The sequence below is a fragment of the Hippopotamus amphibius genome, chromosome 9 (assembly GCF_030028045.1).
Source record: "Hippopotamus amphibius kiboko isolate mHipAmp2 chromosome 9, mHipAmp2.hap2, whole genome shotgun sequence".
Classification (NCBI taxonomy): domain Eukaryota; kingdom Metazoa; phylum Chordata; class Mammalia; order Artiodactyla; family Hippopotamidae; genus Hippopotamus; species Hippopotamus amphibius.
In genome coordinates this window covers 24,112,547-24,135,473 of record NC_080194.1, presented here as the reverse complement: position 1 = coordinate 24,135,473, position 22,927 = coordinate 24,112,547, and the positions used below count along the sequence as shown (strand labels likewise).

Genomic DNA, 22,927 nt, shown 5'->3' with positions numbered 1-22,927 from the left:
GTACTCCAGGCACCGGCTGGAATTCCATGGAGCTGTGATCACAGTTAACCGTGATATATTGTTGTTGAGTTCGTTCCACTTGGAAGCGAATGAGCTGGTCTACCTGCGAATGAATCTGAGAAGCTGGTGCTACTGGAGCGGCTAATTCTATTTCACTTCATCAAGCACAGCTTTACTTAAATATTTTTTCCAAATGGAAACTTCTTAAAGATGCTGTTCTTTGAATCTTTTGGAATTGATGCCATTTATACTCCGCAGAGGAATGAGCCTCCCAGCTTGTCGGAGGATGTCGGGACTATTTTAACGTCAGAGGGGTTTCATAGGAAGTTGTGGGTTTGGGTGGGAAGGAGATATTGTCTCCCATGTCTGTCCTTGCAGGGAGGTTTACTGCCAGCTGAAGATAGGACACTGTTGGTCTCTGTTGGATCACTTGTGGCTGGACAGCTGGATGATGGTGGTCAAGGGGAATGTTTTCATTTCTCCAGAACCCCTGAAAGTCCTTATGGATAGTGATCTGATTCCTATTATAGAGAATTTTTTGCACTGCAAAGTAGCCATGAATTGTTGGTTTTCATTAATGACACTATCAAAGTTAAAATGATTGTGTGGCCACAGGACTTATTCTCTTAGGCCCAGGATAAAGTACAGGCATGTTGGAGACAGTCTCCCTTCTGGCACCCAATAGAAGGAAGCATAATCAGCTCCACACTGCATTTCTGATGAGATACTTCAATGTGCGTGCCACTCCAGCTCTGCAGTCTCTTTTAGAAGAGGACCTGGAAAGGCAAAGAATAGAAACTAGTGTCAGGTTTAAGGGAAGTTCCATCATCTTGAAGTGAGTATTGGTCCAGTTTGATGTCATCTATTTAAGGTGCTGTCTGGATTTTTCTGGGGAATTGTGGCTTCAACTAGATGTAATGTGTGTGCCTGGGCAAGATTTCCATAGAAACAACAAGATCCTTTTTACCATGGGCTGGGCAGCCTGGATAAGGCCAGCCCTCAGCCACTACCTACATTTCCACTTTTAAGAGCTTATTGGCTCTTTGAGTTCTCTGGAACTAAAGTGGCCTGTCAGGTAGAGCTTTTGTTTCCCCCTACCCCACCAGCCATATGCTGCTCAAATGGAAGAGAAGAAGGGTCCTGCATATCCTTGTATGCCACAGGCCAGAAAGAAGCCTTGAAGCCCTAGTTTAGTAATTCCCAACCGCAAAATCCTGGAGACTGCTGTTTTCTTGCTAGGCAATTTTTCTCTTCTCAAAAGTTTTATCTTCTGTTTCCCAATATTCTTCTCTAGAGAGAATAGGAAAGAGAGGAGAGAGAGGATGTGTCTGTGCTAGTCAAAGGTTCCCTGCCTTCACAAATGTTCTGGTCCCTGTGAAATTCTCCTCTGCCATCCTCATCCACTTGTGAGCGGTGTGAATTTGGGCACATTAATTTCTTTGCATCTCAGTTTTTTAATTTGCAAACTGGGACTCCTAATACTAGCACATACTCACAGATGGGAATGTTAAATAATTTACATAAAGTGCTTTGGGTGGCGCTTGGCCTTTGGAGCCCCGTATATAGTGGTGGTGTTATTGCTATTATTATTATTTAGTCTGCACATCTGTGGTGTCTCATTGTCTCCAAACTTTCACTTACTGTATATCCTGGTCTCTCTACCAGGAAAGTAGGGAGAGAACAGGAGAGCTGGAACCCACAGTATACTTTAGGGTCAGCTCCATTTTACAGAATGGATTGATGAAGTTGTAAATATTATTTCCCTTCTCTTGAAATTTTTTATACTTTGGTTTATGGCATAACATGTTGTCCCTTATGTAAGATCTTGGAAGGAAAACATAAGTTGTTGCCAGTTAGTGACTCATGAACCCAATACAAATGAGGTTTTTAGATAGGTTAGGGCAAGAGAGATTGGAAATGATGGGGCCATAGGAGAGGTAAATTTTTTTTTTTTTGCTTTTTTAATTTTATCAATTATTTTTTTAAGCTCTTTATTGGAATATAATTGCTTTATACTTTTGTACCAGCTTATGAGGTACACCAAAGTGAATCACTGTATTTATACACATATCCCCATATCCCCTCCTTCCCGTGACTCCCCCCCCCCCCCCCCCCCCGCCAACCTCCCCGTCCTGGCCCTCTAAGGCATCACCCATCATCGAGCTGATCTCCCTTTGTTATACAGCAACTTCCCACTGGCTATCTATTTTACAGTTGGTAGTATATATATATGTCTATGCTACAGGAGAGGTAAATCTTGATTTTTGTGTAGGAAAAGTCTAGAAACAGAGTTTTCAAACCTGACTACACTTAAGAATTACTGGGGAAGTTATAAAAAAAACCTATGGGTAACCAGGTCATTCTCTGATCTAGTGAAGCAGATTCCTTGAGGGTGGAATTATAGCCTTCATAAGCTGTCTGGGTCATTCTTATGCTGGCAGGTTAGCCTTGGTGCATGGACTGGCGTTTGAAAGCCACCGGTTTAAACAGAGGGGGCACCTGCCATTTCCCTAAGTGTGGAAAACTCCACTGCATGATTTGTGTTAGTGGAGGACTGCAATTGCGCTTTTCCCTGAAAAAAAGCAACAGAGGGGGCAGAAGCTGGAGGACAGGCTGGGCTGCAGCAAATACGTTACCCTGGAAATCCAAGTACCTGAAGCAGAGCCCCAGTAAGGAGGAGGAAAAGTTTAAGGTGAGGCTAGTGTCTCGTAGATAGAATAAAGGTTTCTTCTTCGTAAGTTTCTTGCTAGCCAGCACTGGCTGATTTTAGAGTGGCAGAAGCTCTGGTCTATTTATCAAGATGCTGGGCTACTACTTCTTATCTAGGCCACCCTCACAGTGAATTTCAGAAAGGCTGATATTTATTCTCTAAGCTATGCATTTCATCCCAGTGTGAGGCTCTTCCTTTTTGATTCCTTTTACCCTTAAAGTTATACTATCTTATTTTTCTCAACCTGTCACCTGCTAGAGTTGTGCTGGGTAGATGATAAATGGTGATGTGACAGATAACATTTATTGGGTGTTGACTATGCTAGCGACAGTGCTAAGTGCTTTATGTAGATTAATCCATCACTCAGGCTGTTGTTTTTCTCATTTAAAAATGATGAAACTGAGGTTACATTCTACTTCTGCAATCCCACTGCGGCTAAATGGCAGCGCTAGGGTTTGGACCCAACTTGTGCGTGCCTGCTCTAACCACTAGGCTATTCAGCCCAAGGGGAGGGACTGTTGGTACTGGACTTAGAACATGAGGGAAGGCAAGAGCCAGACTCAGTATGAGCAATTTATTCCTTTCTAGTATTTTCCTCCTACATGTCTCATGTTGCTGATCTCTGGAGTTGGGTAAGGTGTAGAATCCTACTAACAGAACCCATTGCATTGGCATAAGGGAAGAGACTTCCATCTATGGAACATTTATCATAGGCCAGGTAATGTGCTGAGTATAATAGTCCTTAGGCCATCCACGTGGTGTGGGGGCAATTTCATGAGACCCATTTTACAGATTTGGAATTAGAAAAGCTCCAAGATGATAAGTAACTCAATCTCAATCACATAACGTAAAAAGCATGGAGCCAAAACTTTGAACCAGGATCTGACAGCCCAACCTTTGTCTTCCCACCCCTCCTCTCTGCCTCTGAAATTCGTGTCCTCCCCAAGACAAAGTCATAGCTATGCCAGGAGGTCTTCCCAGAAGAGAGAAGCTACAGAAGGTCCAGGAACCATAAAAATACTTGAAATCAGGAAGAGAAGATTTCCAGGCACTGAGGAACTGGAATGTGGCAGAGTTTTCTACCATTTTTACAACTGAGAAACAGAGCCCTTTCAGACCTAATTACGCAAATTGTCACAAGAAAAGTGACTGCTATTTTAGTTGGTACTTTAACACTTTCTGCTTGCTATTGAGACACACTTTTCTCCCTGCTTCAGCTGTTCAGCTGGGCCTAGTTAGAAACTCCTAAAGTGTGGTAGCAGATTACCTGAAGCTAGAGACATAAAAGGAAGCACTCAGTCGGGTGGCTAGCCTGATTATCTCCACTGCCTTAGGTTTTTCTTTAGCTGTCTTTGTATTAATAGTTGCCAACAAAACTGAAAAGGAGGCCTGAACTAATCTTCCTCAGAGCCCCCCTGCTCCGTTCTCAGCTCACCCTGCGGCCTGTGCCCGTTACTCAAAGCCCCCACTCACTGACGTCTGGGATTCAGTGCATAAGAGTTCTTTCACCACAAAAGGGATTTTCTTTCCTTCTCTTTATTTGGCAACTTTTAATTTTCAATCAATCCATCCAATTAAAGTATTGGACACACTATCTCTGCCAGCCTTTGGGGATACAAAGAATTAGGAGTTCTTGCCATCAGGAAGTCCATAGCTTATTCATTCAGTACTTTTGAATTCTGAAACCACCAAGGCCCCCCGCAGTGATTGGCCCTGGTCCTTGTATATCAGAAAAATAGTGGACTCAGGTGGAAGCCCTGTGAGCAGGCTGTTTTGACAACTCATAATAAGAAAGAGTTACTGCCCGCATCTTTGTCTTGAAGTGACTGTGGGGGAATGGACTCAAAGTGTTTTCCGTTCAGATGGTACATGCATCCAGCCTTCAGCCAGAACTTTCAGGTCTCCCCAAAGAGAAAATCTTCTGGCAGTGAGTCAAGAGGAGGTGGGATTCGAATGGGGAGACCTGAGGTCCCGTTACGCAGCTCTGAACTCACACCCCATTTGTTCAGACTTGCACAAGTAGACACAGCATGTGTGCACACACACACCTGCAGCCCAGTTGTCACTCTGACAGAGTTCACTCAATGATTATGGTGTAGACAGTAAACATATTTAGATTTTACTTTGCATGCGTGCTACTTATTCACTGCAGAACCCATTCAATTTTTGCATACAACTGATTTTGAAGAACATGCAGAACCAGAAAAATAAACTTACAAGTCAGTAATTCAAGGTTTCTGTCAAGTATTTCAGAGTAACTTCAGGATATGAGCATGTGTTTTTATCTCTAGGTTTTTCATAATGAGATATGGTGATACGGCATCTTCTTTCCAGAGAGCTCCTAAAGTATTTACAAACATCATGTTATTAAACCCCACATTTCTTAAGGTAGTTAAGTCATGTATAATGTACTACATTGACTTTTATACAAACATTTGCACTAGAGTAAGGAGGGGGAAATTAAGAGATGACTATCAATCAAAGGGCTTCCAAAAGAGCCAGGCCAAGACTCTCAATCCCCTGCTTCCCCTGTTGATATATTTTTTACTTCACAAACAGGAACACATACACACAACTTATCATCAACATTAAAATTGAGGATGCAGCATATGCCTCATGGCCAACTAACCCAGCAGCACCAGATCTTCTGTCTAGGAAGAGACGACAAGAGAGCTAGGAAGACAGGATGTAACCCACGTGTGAATTTAAGTAACAGTACAAGGGATGTTGTAAGTACATGATGGATTGCTGGATTCCTGGTAGAGACAATCAGGTCTGGGAGAGCTCCTGGGGGCATGGAATAGCCTCTCAATTTCTTACCATCTCAGGTGAAAATGCATGACAATTTCTGCAGCTTTACAGCTTTGCCACTGTGTGATTCGATTCCGTCCCAGTCACACGAAAACTGGGCTTAGAGTGAGGTTCATCTTGTAAGCATTACAAAGCCAATCACAGTGCCGGTGAGAGAAGAGTGTGTATGGGTGAGTGGATCGAGTTGGCAGTGAGAGAAAGCCTGCAGGAAGAGACAGAGAAGGAAATATGACAAAGGGAAGAACAGGGAAAGAAGAGCTGTTTTCCATGTGACCAGGCACATGGGCTCTGTGGTTTAACCTAAAGTTGTAATGAGTGCTGGACCTTTGTCTTGGTTTTGCCATTTATAAAATGGGACATACATGCAATGATGCAGGGGTGTGTCAGGAAATGTGTGTCTTAGTTCTTTGCATATTCCCCCTGTCCTCTTGTCCTCCAATCCTTCCTCCCTCCCTATGCCAGAAACTGTGCTTGCATCTGTAAAATGGGAGTGATAGTAACTCTTCTATCATAGGGTGGTTGTAGGAATGTGTATGCAAAATCCTTAGAAAATTTCAAGCTACTGTGTGAACACACAGCATCATGCAGTGTTATAAACATATACTATGGTATATGTATGTTAAAGTATCATGTTGGAAATGAATACAATGTAGTCAGATTTCCACCTGTATAAAAACAATGGCTTGTGTCCCATGGATGAGGACCTAGTGTGTAATGTGGGTCCATGGTGCAGTGTAGTTTGAGGTCAGTAAGGTCTCTGAAGTTATTCTGACTGCCAGATCCTAGACATGGTTCTCCAATAGTTTGTCTTTTAGTTCTATGGTAGGTAGTGCAACACGATGGTGCATGGTTTTTATGACAAGAGTCCCTATAAAAATAAGTAAATGCAGAGTCTCTTTAAAAATATGTAACTGAATAACAAAGGGAGATCAACTCGATGATGGGTGATGCCTTAGAGGGCCAGGACAGGGAGGGTGGGAGGGAGTCGTGGGAGGGAGGGGATATGGGGATATATGTATAAATACAGCTGATTCACTTTGGTGTACCTCAAAAACTGGTACAACAGTGTAAAGCAAGTATATTCCAATAAAGAGCTTAAAAAAATGTAACTGAGGGGACTTCCTAGGTGGCACAGTGGTTAAGAATCTGTCTGCTAATTCAGGGGACACATGTTTGACCCCTGGTCCGGGAAAATCCCATATGCAGTGGAGCAGGTAAGCCCATGCGCCACAACTACTGAGCCTGTGCTCTAGAGCCCATGAGCTATAGCTATTGAGCCCATGTGCTACAACTACTGAAGCCCACATGCCTAGAGCCTGTGCTCTGCAACTAGAGAAGCCACCGCAACAAGGAGCCCGTGCACCACAATGAAGAGTAGCCCCTGCTCACCACAACTAGAGAAAGCCCACACACAGCAACAAAGACCCAATGCAGCCAATAAATTAATTAATTTAAAAAAATAATACATTAAAAAGATTTAAAAAAAATATGTAACTGAGGCTAAATAGGGAAGGAAACATCCCCTCCAAGGTTATACAATCTTTTGTTGATCCTGGCATGGATTTGAGAATGTAGCATGGCTTCTTTCCTTTTTTATTTCTGTGAGATAAGAGGTTCAAAGATTTACTTCCTTCCCTCCTCAACCCACCAGCCAAAATCGCCATGGCTTTAAGGAGGAGATGTAAATAAACCCAGGTGAATTTTTACTGAACGAGGAACCTAATGTGTTATAATTTACTGGGTCTTCGAAACAAAATATATACTCTTCGCTTCTCTACTTTGAAGATCTGGCCTTTTAGCACAAAAATATTCTGGACTGAAAACTTGAGCTGAAAGAAATTGTTAAATTTGTATAACCCTAGGAAATTTATTTACTGTCTCTGGGCCTTAGCTCCTTAGGTGTAAAATGAGGGGCTAGGGCTAGATTATTTCTAAATCTTCTTCCACCTCTTCTTTTCTGGGCATCTCTCTGATTCTGTCTTTCATCACAGTGCTTAGTTAGTATGTACTTTTGGGGGGGGGGTAGTGGGGGCCTTCAGGACCCTGGAGAGCAACCCAGCTTGCCATTTTCACTGGGGTGCTTCCTAGCAGAGCAGCAGGGGGTTTGCAGCCATCTGAATTGATACCTGGGTTCACCATGAAGCATGCTGCTAGAGAGCAGACTACTGGCCTTAGATACCCAATCTTTTTTTCTCACTTGCCTCCCTTCTTGCTGGGGTAGATGCTGAATATGCATTTTTGTATCTAAAGCATCTTGGATGTTGGCATCTTGTTCTCTCCACCTTGTGCTCTTTCTTTCTTTCAGACACGTTCTGACCCAGACACGTGACAGCAGACAGCGTTTTGGGGGGCACAGGCTGCCCTGCCTATGGAGGCCTTGGTAGCTTGGTAACCTACAAGATAGAGCAGGGTACCATAGCCAGCAGATGCTGGATAGTTGTGCTGTTAAAAAACATAACACATCCTCTGAATACTGAAGGAAAAAAAGAGCCTTTGTGGCTGCCAAGCTGTAGAGGCTTAAATACTGGGAGAGAATGATTGGTCTAGGTGGCCAATGTGGTACATTCCAAGTTGTGAATTCTTTGGCAAAGTAGAGAGCGGCTGCTTAATTGTTAAGGCAGCTCAGACATTATCGAGTTGGCTGTCTCATTCTGTCTGAGACCCCCCACACTTCTACTCATGCTTGGTACCCTGTGGCTTATTCATCCTAACCTCATTAGGTGGCTTCTAAGTTTAACTTTGCCCTTTCTTCTAATGACATAATATTATGTTTCTAATTTTGTCTTTTCAAAAACCTTTATCTTTTCCTCTAGTTGCCTGGTGGGTTTAAATATGCTTTTGGTCAGCCATGGCCTCAGTGGCAGAGAGAGGTAGGAGGTGAAAGGATTAACTGAAACGGATGATGAGAGAGTGAGCTGCATTTTCCTCCATCCACCTGCACTCTTGGGCTTTCAAAATTGCAAATGGAAAGGACTAAAAGGAAATACAGATTCCTTCTCTTTATCTGGTGGGGTGGTTTGTTGGCTACCTGAGGCCACTAAGAGATTAAGAAGAAGGCACATTATTGCATACATGGGGCCTAAGATGTATTAAAATAGAAAGGAAAATAAGACTTCATTTCCAACTTATCGTGATTTCATCTACATGCCTTCAGACACATCTTGAGTCGTGATTGTATTGCATGGACATGGGTCTGTGCAGGATGAATGGAAAAGGGGAAATAGGCTTCAGGAGAAATGACGTTTTCTTGTAGGAGAAAGTATTGAAGCTTGCATCTTTATTGTTACAATTCTACTCTGTCCTTTCTAATGGATATGTATGGTTATTCCTTAAAAAGGAAAGCAGCAAGAGAAAATAAAAAGTCAAACCAGAACAATACGTATGATGGAACCCTTTTTTTTGAAAAAGTGTACATTTATACATTTGTTGTCTCTGTTCCTTTCATGCTTCACTCGTTGGAAAGGAGATTTGGGGAATAAAAAATGCATGAGCCATGAGGACTTTTTAACTGAAAAAAAGAATTCCAAATACTGCATTAGTGTTCTAGTTAGACCAGGACTACTGATGTTATCATGGAAAAGAACTGATTTTCTGCACTACCGGAAAGAAAGTCATCTATCTCTCTGGGAACTCTAATTAAATTAATGTTATAAATAATAGCAGCCAGAGCAGTTGGATGCAAGGAAACAGACTTATAGTTGAACCTGTTCAGCTGCTTTGCTTTTAGGGGGTGTGATGGGAATGGGGTGTGAGGATGAGGAGGCTTGGAAGGAGAAGGTTTCTGTGCACGCTTTTCCCTGCTCTAACCCCCAATTCAGTTGACTTTTGTCTCTCAGCTCATCCCTCTTAACTTCTTGTGAGTGTGCCTCCCAGCTGGAGCTCCAGAGCCACTACGCCAGCTGGTTTATGTAGCTGGGCCCTTAGAGGGGTTCCAGGGGCAATTAGAGGGGAAATAATTTCCCTTTTCTTTAAAGGGGCTTTGTGATGCTGTCTCTAACTCTTCCTCAGGAATGTCCGGCTGCATCTCTACTCAGAGGCTATTTGTCTCAGGGTATCACTTTCCTGACAGCAATTTTTCCCCCCAGATCTTTATTGGAGTATAATTGCTTTACACTGTTGTGCTGGTTTCCGCTGCTGTACAACAAAGCGAATCAGCTGCATGTATACACATATCCCACATCCCCTCCCTGGTGAGCCTCCCTCCCGCTGTCACCATCCCACCTCTCTAGGTCATCCGCAGTCATCGAGTTGATCTCCCTGTGCTGACAGCAAATTTCACACACAGGAACTCACAGGCTTGGAGTTGGGGCCATCAGCTGGCTTCTTTGAGATACTCAGAATACCTGTATTATCCGGAATGGAATTTTGTTTCCACTGGAAGGAAACAGAGCCGAGCTGTGCTTCATTCTGGTGTGTCCCCAGCACAGCTCACTTACTCAGTGTTCTTCAGGTTGGTGCTGGCTTTGAAGCTCTGGACAATCTATGATTCCAATTTCTTGATTTCTTTGACATTTTGGACTCAGAGACCTAGCACCATGCTGGGAAAAACTCACTTTTTGCTCGGTCATTGCTGAGTTGAGGTTAGTGTTTTGGAATTTTTTTTTTAAAGAGGTGATTTATATATTCACTTGATCTGTTTCTATAAAAGCACTCTGAGGTGGATGTTCTTGTAGCTTATAGAGAGGGACTTCTGAGGTGCTGAGAACAGGAATGACTTGTCCAGGGTTCATGGTAAGTCAGTGGCAGACTGGAGCTGGAGTCCAGAGGTCTTTCCTTCCTCCTTTTTCCAGGGGGATTATTCTCTACCAATCCTTTCCACCTTCTTTCCTCCTTCTCTTCCTCCATCTTTTGAACACCCCCATGTGACAAGATAACACTTCTAACTTCTCATGGTAGACGTATAAGGTATCCCATTTATAAACTGAAACCTACAGAGGCCAAGTTCCATGTATTACTCTCTCAGACTAGGGAAGCCAGTCACCTCGAAGGGCCACTTCCTTGCTGCACCAAAATCGACCTTGTTATAAATTCCAACCATTCTTGGTCTTTGGACTCTAGAAAGCTCGTGTGAAATTATTTTTAGATTTAAAATCTCTCCTTCCTTCCTGGAATCTAGAATGTTGATAGACAGGTTCATGACTTCAATCCCACGGCGATAATATGGGGTCAGGCCCTCGAACGGCCCATCATCCCCATATGATTTGTGCGCCTTGCCTGTGCCTCCTGCCGATGTGCGATGGCCAACAACCTAATCTTACATCACGACTGACTGCAGACGAGCCCTTTGGCCATTTCTTCAAGTGTAAAAGAGATGCAGTACACTAGTCTCCAGTGTTACATGGGTGGTTTTACACTGTTCCAATATAAATTTTGATATTCACTGTTTCAAGATGATAAAGTCTCTGTGTTCTTTAAGGTGACTTTGCAATCACAAGATCTCATTAAAAACTACTGGTGGTGAAATAAAGGGTTGGGTGGTGGGAGACCCCCATTTACAAGGGCATTTGTCATTACTGTTTCTTTTATTGGTGTCTCATTAGATATGTACTAGAGCCTGCAGGAGCTAATAAGAGAGCGAGGCCTGGAAAATAGGTGAGCACATTGATTTCTGAATCATTTTCACGGGCAGCAATTTTTTCATGGACATTAGGGCAATACATGAACGCTTCACGCTGCAAACTCAATCACCATATTCCCTTCCCACCCCAACACACAAGTAAGCTCATTCAATGGCCTCCTGTAAGTTTTAGGCTAAAGCTCACAATCCTTAATATAGCTTAATTTTTTTTTTTTTTTTTTGCATAGTCTGGCCTGTGTTTCCTTCTTCAGTTTCCTCTTGCACTAGTTTTCTCATTCCTCTGACCCCAAGTTCTTTTAATTAAGTACCGTATTCATTTAAGTCACAGGATCTCTGTACATGCCTTTTCTCGAATATCAAGTCCACTTCTACTTATCCTTAATTTTGAGGACAGAAGAAAGAACTTTCTTGTGTTTTACAATTTCACCATAAACTGTTTATCTACAGAGTGGTTTTTGATCATTTGACTGATGTCTATTTTTCCCATGGGCTGCAAGCACCCCGAGAGCTCACCATTGTATCACTAGAGTATATCATAGAGTTGTAACATAATAGGTAGTCAGCAACATATTTGTGAATACCTGAATGAATGAATGAATCAATGGAAGAGTGAACTAAAGGTCTGTATTTGTGGCTTCTGACCTGTGATCCTAGCATTCTAGATGGTTCCATTAGTTAAGTCTCCTTGTTCTTTGCCGCAGTCTCTTGATCTGTATAGAATGGGCATCATCTCTACTCAGCCTGTACAGGGTTATGGTGAGGATGAAATGAGAACCTGCTTGGGAATATGTGTTGTAAATTTCAGTGTGCTTTGTAAATATCAGGCCAGGGGAAAGGTGAAGATGAAGTAACCCTAGCATTTCTGCTTAGAATTCCTGGGGATTATTCTTTTCTTGAGGAAGGCAGTTAATCTAAAAAAGACTTTCGGTGATTTGCTGGTCTGATTCACAACACAGGGTGAACTGTGCCTTGCTCTCAAGCTGAATTTACATATGTCCTGTGTCTGCAGGAGCTCTGGAAGGCATGAGGGAGTAGAGGTAATTTACAGGTATGGTACAAACATAAACCAATCACAGGTAGGATTAAGGGGCATGTGCCCTCTCTGCTGGAGAGTAAACACAGTTGGGTACACTTGCCTGGGCTGTGGACGTAACACCATCGTAAAATCCTGTTGGTCTGTTTCTTCAAACTACAGCTGGTGCCCACAGTAAGGGGCTTGCGTCAAGCCCATTGAGTAAGCTCTTCAGGCAGGATTTCACAATTGTCCCAGGCTGTCTTGGTGTAGCCTTATTGTGAAGTTTAATGGACATGTTTTTTCTTTAATTTTCTTAAATTATGAAAGGTGCTTGCCTGATTCACATATTATGCAAACTTAAAAACAAAGAAGAAAACAAGAAGCTATGAGGACACAATTTCCAAGCAACAGTGTGAAGTCTGGGGTAAAAATTCATGCATTGTAGGTTAGTTTTATATAATGGAATAACTTATATAATAATTTATATAATTTATTATAAAGCTTTCCCCATATAAATGGCATAATACATAACTAAAATACTGGATAACTTAAAAAAAATGAAAGGTGCAAACTGTTCAAAATCATGTGATACTAATCACCCTGCCCCTAATTCCACTGCACAGAGGTCATCATTATTACCAGTTTTATTTCTATTCTCTAGAATTTTTTTCTGCATATGCAAACATAATTTTTCAATAATAAGACAGCACCATACGTATTGGTCTTTAATTTGCTTTTTCATTTAACAGAATAAAGCCTGATGTACCATTGGTATGCAGCAGGAGCGTATTTAGGAGGAATGAGGGCCGCTTTGTTTCTTGTAGAATAGTCTGGGCAGCTCTGTCCCTTGGCAGTGTGGGAAACAGTATTCGCCTGCAGGCCTCTAGCCTCCTGCTTTGGGCTGTAATCCATGCCTCTGGCCTGTCATGCACAGCAGCGACTGTAGCAACAGGGCAGGGAGCCAGGAGCCCCTGCCCTCGGACCAGCATGGCCTGTCTCAGCTGTGTAGCTAGGTGAGACCGTGGCAATAAGCCTATGCTGAGATGGGAGTTACAAGATTGAAGTGGGTATGTGATGAGGATCAGATGCCCTGACCATGGGCCTGATGCTAAATCTTATTTTGTGTGGCTGAAGGTGGAGCTGGTGCTGGCCAGGGTCAGGCATCAGGTGAACACAGTGAGAGAAAGTATAGTTTCATGGTCAAGAGCACAAGCTTTTGGAGTTGGAGAGCTCTGGGTTTTAACTCTGGCTCTGCCACTAGCCGTGGGACCCTTGGCGAGTTACTTAGCTCTTCTGAGTCCCAATCATGAGATAAGGTTAGCATAATGCCTCCCTCATGGGATTACTAGAATTAAGTGGGACAGTGCACATGCATCAGAGGAGACATTCCTGGTTGCATAACTAGTGGTTTAAACTGTAAGGATACATAATGTTTGTTTAAATAAGAAGTTTAGATTAGACAGTGTCCAAGATGAGCTGGTGCTCAGGCATGTCATCTGGGATCAATGCAATTGTTTTTCTCCATGTACTTTGTCATCCTTGCCAGGGAAAAGCATCTAGAGACCATGACAGAGGGTAAAGGGGCACTATGGTTGTCCTAGACCAACCATCCTTCCTTCCACGGTGCTGGTACATTGTGCCCTCAACAAAACTGAGGTACTTTGAACAAAGAAGGGGGGATGACACCTGCAGGCTGTCAACAGTGTTGCCATAGCACATCAGTAGTTTAACACCATGCCTGGTTAATTGTTCAATAAATGCCGCTATGGTGCTGTTGATGCTGAACTTGATAATGATGATGGGTCTTTCACATCTGAGCAGAACAGAAGTGAACAGAAAGACAAATAAAAGGACATAAACATGGATGTTCCTGCCACCAGGGAATCTTCAAGGCCGTGATCAAACAGGGAAAAGAATACAAATGAGTCTGAGAGGCTGGCTTGGCTTCTGTCTCCAGAGTCCATTAACCCTGTTGGCTGGGTAGCTCTAGTTAGGGCTTTATCTTGGGAAACCTGGCCTCTGCCTGTTGCTGCTGCCCTCTCACAGGTCCTTTAAACACAGCTGCCCCTTCCACATGAAGTACCATCTGAGTGCCTGATTGCAGCTTTTCCCCAGGCCTGTCTTCTGCCTTACTCTCACCTCCTCATCTCTTGTCTTCTTGGCCCACTGATCCCTGGCTTTTGATGCCTGCTGCTTTACCTGTTCAGTTTGGCGACTTGTTTGGATTTCTTCTCTGTGGACTGGCTTCAGTGTCACAGCTGCTCTGCCAGCCCGATCCCCGGCATCCCCACTGGCAGGACAGCCCTTTTCTGCACTCTGTACTCAGGGGAGACCTCGGCTTTTCTGATCGTCCTAATGTTGACTCCTTCCCATAGCTTGATCTTTTTCTTTTCCTGCTATATTTTAACTGCAAGTTGGATCCTGGATGACTTTGGGGGGTTGCTGCTTCCCCCCCCCCCCCCCCCGAGTTAGAGCCATGCAGCAATGGACTAGATATCTGTAGGTGGGTTCAAGGCTTCACTTGCAGTCAATCTGGATTCCCAATTTCAGTGGAGAAGAAAATCGTGACAACCTTCACAGTATCCACAGAGCTGTTCAACATACACATTACATGACCAAACGTTGTCTTAAAGTTCATTCTTGCTAAGTGCCTTGTGAAAAAGGTGACCTGATATTTGCGAGACGGGCAGTTACAGGGGCTAACTCGAATGCTGCCTCCTTCAAGAGTGGGTGTGCTTAGGTATTGGCTCCAGTCTTCCCTCAAGGGGGATACAGGGTGTGATGGTAGAAAAAGCCTTGGGGTCTGGGCTGGGTATCTTTCATCTGCTTCTCCAGAAACATCTCTTCCCTCTCTGCTCCACTTCGCTCTGTGTCCTCATGGGGTGATCTATGTAGACTGCATCTGGGGGCTCGTTTGCCATCTAGATTTCAGTTGAATTTCATCAACAGGAAAAACAGGCGGGAAGTTAGAGTGAGGGAGGTGAGGGTTTCTACTCCCCTAGCTCCTTCTCTGTGGGGTCACAATGGACCAGGTCACTTTTGACTGAAAACCACAGGCCCTATTGGGTGGTCCTTTTTGAGTTCGTAGCCCTTTTATGCCCAGGAAGGAAAGAGCTCCCCAGCCCCTGTTTTTATAGTCTCTCTGGTAGTGTACCATCACTTGTGGTTTATCTACTCCCTGCTCATACTTCTGTAAATAATCCCTTTAAGTTTATTATTCTCTTTTCAAATGACCAAATCTCAGTAGAGTGACTATTTCCCACCAGGATCCTTACTGTTACAGGTTCAAAGTCAGAGACTCCAGGTCGTTCTCTGGCTTTCCTGCTTCCTAGTTTTGTGTCCTTGGGCAAGTTTCTTAACCTCTTTGAGTCCTGGGTTTCTCATCAGTAAAAGCAGGGTGGCAAGAATAATTGCTTTTGTCTGCCTCTCCAGGAAGAAACAAAGAGTATGAAAATGTCATGTAAACTGTAATGTGCTCTGTGGGGGGGAAGGGGGAGGGTTCTTGTCACTGTGATATGCCAGGAGCTTGAAGTGGGGATTAGGGAAAGCAAAAGGCTTTGAGGATGAAGCCCATAGGTCTCTAGAGAGGGCTGTGCATCTTCACCCACTTCTCCAGCACAGTTAATGAGAAGCACAGCCGACAGGAGGACGGGACCCCACAGATAATCCTTCAAAGCCAAGCCCACAGGACCTCCTCTTCCATTCACCTCAGCCCACAGGTCCAACTCATGTGGAATACAGATGAGATCCCCTCCAATTACAGACACATTATTGAGTGATGACATTAGCCTCTGCTCGAATGGATTCTCTGATAAGGCCTTTGGAAAATATAATTACATGGTCAGAAAAGAGGAAATTGTCAAATGGTGCTGAGAGACATAGATGAAAAGGCCGATCTCTTGCCTTTTGTTTTTTCACTATTCAGAGAACGCAGTATTGCAAGAGTAAATCCTGTTATTTGTGTCTGGTATAATCTGACACTGCTTGCTGAAACGAAATGGCAGTGGTGTTTATATTGGAAATTGCTTTGGAAGGTGTGCATCTGAGCTTCGAGAGGGATGTGGTGCTGACTTGAGCTGATTGCTCTTGATCATGTCAGTCATCTCATCCTCTTTTATTGCCTCTGAAGGACTTTCACTGTGTGAAATTATCTTGGTCGTTTACCTGTTTATAATTTTACTGTGTCTCATTCTCCCTGACCCGTACTTCTTACCTCTGGTAGAGTGTCGGCAACTTGAACTTGTCTTGTGTTTTACTGCTATATCCCCAGCACCCGGCCAAATGCATGACTCAGAGTGGATACTTGTTTGAGCATTTGTTGAATTAGAGACTGAGTGAGTGAAGGAAGGAGGGAAGGAATACCATGCGTGAAGAGCCGTGCTAGGCATGAGAGAGAATTCTGAACTTTACAGAGCTGACATCTCATATTTTTTGAAGAGTTTTTGAAGAGATGGGCATAAACCCACAATTCCAAGACATGCTCATGGCCTTTACAGAAGCAAAGACACAAGTCAGCTATTAGAGGATTTGAATACGGGAGAATTGACTTCCAGTGGAAATGAATAAGGTAAAATGAATGGTGATTTGTGAGTAAGGCTTTGGATTAGAGCCAGACCACTGTGTTCATATCCAACCCCCCCTCGCCCCCACTATTTCCCAGTGTTTCCCTTTGCCTAAATTAATTGGACCACAGTTTTCTCATTTGTGGGGGGAAAAAGATAATAAATGACCCTACATCATGGATTTAATTGTAGTAATACATGGAACGCATACAGATTTATGGCTGTATAGTAAGCACTCAGTAAATGTGAATTATTTTTACAGTAATAGGAGGAGGAGAAGGAGGAAGAGGATGAGGAAAATGTTATGAAATAAAATTCAATGAATCCTAGCCAGTAGATGAGAAGATTTGAATTCCAGCTCTAGCTCTGGTACTCAACTACGTGATCCAAAGGAAGAAATTCCCTTCTCTGGGCAACATGCAAAGTGGAGAGTTTGAACGTGATGGTCTCTGAGCACCTTCAAACTATGATTGTGTGCTTAGAGCTGGGCTTGAAGGATATGCATTATTTTTGTATTAGACTGTAGTGTGCATGTGGGGGATACCTTTCCTTCTGATTTTCATTTTTCTGCTCATAACATAAGGTTGTTTAATTAAGAGAAAAGAACATCTTCTCTCTTATCCCTTTCTACCCCAGCACCCACACAGTTTTGGGTACAGAGAAGGTTCTCAGATATCCATTGGTTGCTTGGCTGACTGACTAGGTTGGGTGTTAGGGTTAGAAAGAGTCCCAAGGGGTGCAGGAGAGAAAGGAAAAATGAAGAATTATTTCATTCTTTAGTGTCAAAATTGTCAATGAGACTTTCTATTTCATTGTCACCCATATATACTTGAGGTGGAAAGAAGGAAACGGGGAGGGCAGAAGATAAAGTAGGAAAGGGATGAAGAGTATTTATCAGGTGTCTACCGTGTGTTGGGAGTTGACTTATGGCATCTCATTGACCTTCAGAACAACACTGTGAGCTGTGGGCACAAGTGTTTTAAGGCATCATTATTCCCATGTTGACCATGAGGAGGTAGGACCAGGTGGGGTTAACCTACCAAAGGTCCCAGAAGTAGGACTCAGGTGAGGGTGGGATTGAAACCCAGGCTTGTTCGACTCCAAAGCCATCATACTGACCTCCTTTGTGAGGTGATATTCCATATCTCCTCTCTCCTCACACCCTCTGCACTTACTCCTCTCCCTCACACTCAGAGGATAAGCTTTCTTCCTGCCTCACTGAGAAAATAGAAACAATCAGAACTTTATTGACTCCTTTCACTACCTCCACAGGCTGCCTGCTTCTGGACCGTGGACTCTGCATTTCCCATTGCTAGGCACGCTCTCCACGCTCCCTGTACAGGACATCACTTGTCCCATTTCATCTCAGTTCTGCATCATCAGTATTTCCTCTCAAAAGGACCATCTCACATTGTATAAATCTATCATATATAAATAAAAAATCTTTCCTCAATCCCATATCCCCCTCTCACCATTTCTCTGGTTCTCTTTACAGTAAAAAGCTCCAGAAGAGCTAGTAAGCACTGTTCACTTCTTCCTCTTGCCTTTTCTTTCAAATCCATCCTAGTCAGGTTTGATTCTTATAATTATACCAAAGACACTTATTAAAGTCACCAAAGACCTTCACATTGCCAATGCCAGGGTTAAATATCCATCTTCATCTTATTTTCCTGGTCAACTGCACTTGATGTTATTGGTCACTCTCTCCTTGAAAACTATTCTTCCCTGGCTTACTGAGCCTCCCAAAACTTGGAATTATCTTTTATTCTTTAAAATTTCCCTTACACTCTAAATGTAATTTATCAGCAAATTCTGTTAATTTTATCTTGATAATGTATCTAGACTCTGAACACTTTTCACCACCTCTACAACTACCAGTCTGGTCCAAACTGTTACCATCTTGCATCTGTACAGTTGCAGTAGTCTGCAGTAAGTTGTTTTCCCTGATTCCACCTTTGCTATGTCCGTATTCCTAGTCTAGTCTCAACTCATCAACCAGAGTAATCCATTTAACTAAGATCATGTCAGTCCTCTACTCAAACTTTCTAAAGCACTTCCCATCTCACTAAAAGTACAAGACTGAGCCATAGCGTGGCCTAAAATTCCAAGGTGTTCTCCCTCTTTTCTGCTTCTCCTCGACATCCCTTCCAACTCTTTCCTGCTTTTTTGCTCCAGTCACACCTGAGTCCTTGATACTCCTTGAACATTTCACACACACACCTGCCTCAGGGCCTTTGCATTTGCTGTTTGCTCTGTCTGGAATACTTTTTTCCTTATACATTCTCTTAATTTACTTCCTTATGTCCTTAATGTATGCAGATGCTTTCTCATCAATGAAGCTAATGTAGAAACTCTCCACCACATTGTTCTCCACCCAGTTACTATTTTATTTTCTTCTTGGCATTTGTCACTTTCTATATTTGTTTGCTTATTATGTGTTTGTACCTCCCCCTGTCCAGCTTCCCCCAAAGGTAAGGGGTTTTTCTCACATCTGTATCTTTGCTTAGTACAGTGCCTACCTCATATGTTGTTTACTTTGTATCTTGTGTTACTCACTGTTGAGCCTTTTAACTCAAATGCAGTTGGTACAAAACCAAACTGAACCAAAGTAAAATAAAAAATGAAGCAGATGGCAGTGATTCCCTGAGCCACCAAACGGTTAAGCACTGGAGTCACTTGTGCAGACGGGCTTGCAGGACCACAAGGATATGTGTGAAGATGTTTTGCAGTGGGCAGATAACAGGGATGTCTGTTGGCCTACTTGGAAGTGCTGCTGGGTCTCTTCCTGGTTTGGGACCTGACTAGTGCTGTGGAGTCTGTCAGGCAAAGCAGGTGGAATGGAGTGGAGGACATAGTTGAGGAAGGACACTAAGAGCTACCACCCTTTGAGCAGCTACTACAATGCCAGGCCTTATGATTTACTGTAATTTGATTTTAATATCACATAAAACCTAGGAATCATCTATTACCTCTTCATTTTACAGAGACTGAATGACTGTCAAACTCTCCTAGCTCAGAAGAGCTAGAGCTGGACATTATGGCACTGAAATCTCATTGGTGGGGAAGAAAAGGTGAGGTATAAGAAAGTAGCTCTAGGGTTCTCTTCAGATCTTACGTTCTTATACATGGGATGTTTAGATCCAAAATATGTCCAGAATGTTTAAAGTGTAGTTGGTCCCTGACTTTGAATGGTTTGACCTGAAAATTTTAGACTTTGCGATGCTGTGTAAGTGATATGTATCCAGTAGAAACCATACTTGGAATTTGAATTTTGACTTTCTCCCAGACCATTGATACATGGTATGGTGCTCTATTGTGACACCGCAAGCCACAGCTCCCAGTTAGCTATGTGATCATGAGGGTACACGACTGATACATTTACAACCACTCTGTACCCACACAACCATTCTGTTTTTCGCTTTCAGCACAGTAGTCAATAAATTACATGAGATGTTCAACACCTTATTATAAAATGGGCTTTGTGTTAGATGATTTTGCCCCACTGTAGGCTAATGTAAGTGTTCTGAGCATGTTTAAGGTAGTCTAGGCTAAGCTGTGATGCTTGGTAGGTTAGGTATATTCAATACATTCTTGACTTACGATATTTTCAACTTAACAATGGGTTTATCAGGAAGTAACCCCATCATAAGCCAAGCAAGATCTGTACTAAGTCTTTCAAAAAAGCATTTGTCAAGCTCCTTTTTATTTGAGCCGGCATAATGCTACAGGGGCAGTAGAATTAAATATATATCTTCCAAGAAGCTTATGGTCTTATTTGACACATAAAACAACAGATGGACTAGTCGATTGTAATATACAATAGTATTGGATGCAATGCTGAACTGTATCAACTTAAGTTTTTACAATTCAGAAGACAGAATAATCTGTACTCTCAATTAACTCAGCATTTATTATGTTTTATGTGTTAGGTCCTATACTACTTCCTGGAGATAAAGGGCTGATGATAAGAACAAGAATATTAAATACTATATTCTGAGCAGTGTTCTAAGTGCTCTAAATATGTTAATTCTTACACGAACCTTATAGGTAGGTACTGTTATTATCTACATTTTTTTTTTCATATGAGAAAACTAGAAAACAGTGGTGAAGTAACATATATGCTCTGGGTTATATTGCTGGTAAGCAGCAGAGTCATGTTATAAATCCAGTTAATGTGGTTAAGAGTGAAGTTGTAAAGTCATAACCACCTATATTGAGGAACAGCTACAGGTTCTAAGTATCCCAGGGTGTAGTGGGAGAGGTAAATTAATTCCTATAACAGTGTGGTAGGTTCTACCATAGTGTAGTAAAGGATGCTATAAGAATACACAGATGGTGCTATTAATCTAGCATGGGGGTGGTGTCACAGGGAGGATATAGAAAAGTCTCCCTCCTGTCTAGATTGTTCTGGGAAAATGGTGGTTGCCTAAATCTGAATCTCTCCGCATTCTTTCCAAAAACTCTTACAAGTCAACAAAGAGAACAAATACATGTATACATACGCCCATTGACAGCATCAGTGGAGGCAGAAAGTACCATAAACGTCAACGTACCTAAAAATAAGACTTTACAAGATGAACATGAAAGAGCAGAAACTTGTATATGAAACTATTAAAAATGAGAAAATTTGTTAGCTGATGAAAATTATTTATAAAAACCTTCAAAATAGAAAAAACTAATACAATATTCCAACCTGAGTCAAATACCCTTTAACAAACTTTTAGAGATATGAAACCCACTCTTAATCAGAAATTCAGAAAATCAGAGTGGAAATATACAAGAAGCAGGAATATATAAAGCATGAATAACTGAATGCAGGAAAGAAATGAAATAGACATTATTATTTTAGAAATAAAGAATTACAAGAACCCCAATAGAAATTAAATGCAACCAAAAGAACTATAGGAGGCATTGAAGAAAGGCATTAAAATAACTAAGAAAATGAGTATTAGGGACTTCGTAGGTGGTGCAGTGGTTAAGAATCCGCCTGCCAATGCAGGGGACACAGGTTCAATCCCTGCGCCAGGAAGATACCACATGCCGCGGAGCAACTAAGCCCGTGAGCCACAACTATGGAGCCCATGTGCTGCAACTACTGAAGCCTACGTGCCTAGAGTCTGTGCTCTGCAACGAGAGGCCACCACAATGAGCCTGCGCACCACAATAAAGAGTAGCCCCCGCTCGCCACAACCAGAGGAAGCCCATGTGCAGCAACGAAGACCCAACACAACCAATCAAATAAGTAAATAAATAAATTTATAAAAAAAAAAAAGGAGTATTAAATAAAAATACCTGGAAAGAAAATGGTCAATAAAGAAAATAAGTAAAGATAATCCAACATATATATATATGTTAATCCAACAATTTTATATATATATAATTGAGGTACCTGAAGAAGACAAAGAAAATAATCAAATGGAATTAATATTTAAAATTACAATGCAAAATAGGCAAAACAGTCTGGAAAAAGGACTAATTTGGAGGACTGTTTCTGATTTCAGTGCTTACTGTATAACTTAGAATAATCAAAACTGTGGTGTTAGCATAGGACAGACATATGGACCAATGGAATAGAATAGAAAAATCCAGAAGGAGACCCTCACATATGTGGTCAGTTGATTTTCAAAAAAGGGGTACCAATGCCATTCAGTGGGAAAAAATCTTTTTCAACAAACAGTACTGTAAAAACTGAATATCCACTTGCAAAAAAGTGAAATTGTACCCTTACCTTTCACTACATACAAAAATTTAACTCAAAATGGATCAAAGACCTAAAATGTAAGAGCTGAAACTATAAAACTCTAAGAAGAAAGCATAGGGAAAAAATCTTTATGATGTTGAATTCGGCAGTGATTTCTTGATACCAAAAGTACAGACAATAAAAGAAAAAACTGATAAATTGGACTTCATCAATATCAAAAACTTTTGTGCATCTAAAAGAGTATCCAAGAGAAATAAAAAGCCCACGGAATAGGAGAAGATATTTGCAAATTATGTATCTTTTAAGGGATTAATATCCAGAATAAAGAACTCATACAACTCAACAAACAACCCAATTCAAAAATGGGCAAAAGATTTTAATAGGCATTTCTCCAAGGAAGATGCACAAATGATCAATAAGCACATGAAAAGATGTTCAACTTCCTCAGTCATTAGGAAAATGCAAATAAAAAGAACAATGAGATACCGCTTAATACTCATAGAAAGGCTATAATTGAAAAGAAAATAACTGGTGAGGATGTGGAGGAATT

General features: G+C 42.0%; 1 protein-coding gene across 3 annotated transcripts in view; it reads left to right on the top strand.

Moving 5' to 3' along the window:
- The window catches only part of NELL1 (neural EGFL like 1), an 886,038-nt gene that overhangs the window by 134,784 nt on the left and 728,327 nt on the right, over positions 1–22,927 (top strand). The gene's annotated exons all lie outside the window — the stretch shown is intronic.